We start from the raw sequence: 1,652 nt of genomic DNA on the forward strand, positions 1-1,652 counted from the left end.
TGTTTGCACTTGATTGTAGAAATGGGTGGTTAAACACAGACACTCATCTCCTGGCCAATAAGGAAAACAGACAAAGTTCTGAATCATATATAGTATTAATGGCATGCCTTGAGTAAAGTAAATATCACAACTAGTCTCAATTTCTAATGTTTCTAGCATACCCCACAAGCACCACTATATGGAACAGGTTTTTGAAAATGACATGAGACTTTGGAAACAATTAAGATCCAATCTGTAACATGGTTAATGATGAACAAGTTTGAAAAATATTTATGTAACTTCAAAGTATTTTTTAGCTGATTGTGCTAAGAACTTAAAAATTATAGAGAGATTTATCCCTGCATTAAATAAACATGGATGCTTGGACATCTTTAAATGTAATTGTATTGTTTGCATATTAATGAAAGTGAAACTACCCATTTACAACCTCTTCCTGTAATGTCTCCATCACAGCCTGGTTCTGGTAGGAGCTACACTGTTCCATGGCTTTCCTGGAGGATGGAGCCACACTACATGACAGAGTTCATTTTATTGGGCTTAAATGATGACCCAGTCCTTAAAGTTGTCCTCTCCATCATCATCCTGTGCATCTACCTGGTGACTGTGTGTGGGAAACTCAGCACCATCCTTCTCATCAGAGTCTCTTCCCTGCTCCATCACCCCATGTACTTTTTCTCAGTCACTTGGCTTCTGCTGACATAGGCTACTCATCTTCTGTCACTCCAATATGCTTGTCAATTTTCTGGTGGAGAAAAATACTATCTCCTACCTTGGATGTGACATCCAGCTTGGTTCAGCTATTTTCTTTGGGACAGTTGAATGTTTCCTTCTGGCTGCCATGGCTTATGATCGCTTTATAGCATTCTGCAACCCACTGTTTTACTCAACAAAAATGTCAACACAAGTTTGTGTCCAGTTGCTTGTAGGATCATATATTGGTGGTTTTCTTAATGCTTCCTCCTTCACCATTTCCTTCTTTCTTTTCTCTTCTGTGGACCAAATAGAATCAATCACTTTTTCTGTGATTTTACTCCTTTAGTTGAACTCTCCTGTTCTGAAACAGCATCCTTACAGTTCTAGATTCATCTTTTGCTGGCTCCATCATTTTGATCACAGTGCTTGTCATTGCTGTCTCCTACATCTACATCCTCATCATCATCCTGAAGATGCACTCCACTAAGGGCCGCCGAAAGGCCTTCTCCACCTGCACCTCCCACCTCACTGCAGTTACTCTGTACTATGGGACCATCACATTCATTTATGTGATGCCCAAGTCCAGCTACTCCACAGACCAAAACAAGGTGGTGTCTGTGTTCTACATGGTGGTGATCCCCATGTTGAACCCCCTCATCTACAGCCTCAGGAATAATGAGATTAAGGGTGCTCTGAAGAGACAACTTGCTAGGAAAACACTTTCTTAGGACATGTTATTTGAAAGACTTGCTATAGTAATAATGCCTAATTGATACAATACTAATGTGAGTGTCCTGAATGAAAAAGCTGATGACAGGGTTAGCATGTGAGGAGTTTTCACAAATATGGGCATTCAAATTTCATACTGGATAAGAAACTAATATTTCTTTAATAAAAATCAAATTAATTTTATAATTGAATGCATTATATTAATCATACTAATATAAATTGCTAAAAAA

General features: G+C 38.5%; 1 pseudogene; it reads left to right on the forward strand.

Annotated features, from left to right (window-relative positions):
* The first annotated feature begins 482 nt into the window (after positions 1-482).
* On the forward strand, positions 483-1,421 carry LOC118575260 (annotated as a pseudogene).
* Positions 1,422-1,652: the final 231 nt, after the last annotated feature.

This window comes from Onychomys torridus, unplaced genomic scaffold (genome assembly GCF_903995425.1).
Source record: "Onychomys torridus unplaced genomic scaffold, mOncTor1.1, whole genome shotgun sequence".
NCBI classification, from domain to species: domain Eukaryota; kingdom Metazoa; phylum Chordata; class Mammalia; order Rodentia; family Cricetidae; genus Onychomys; species Onychomys torridus.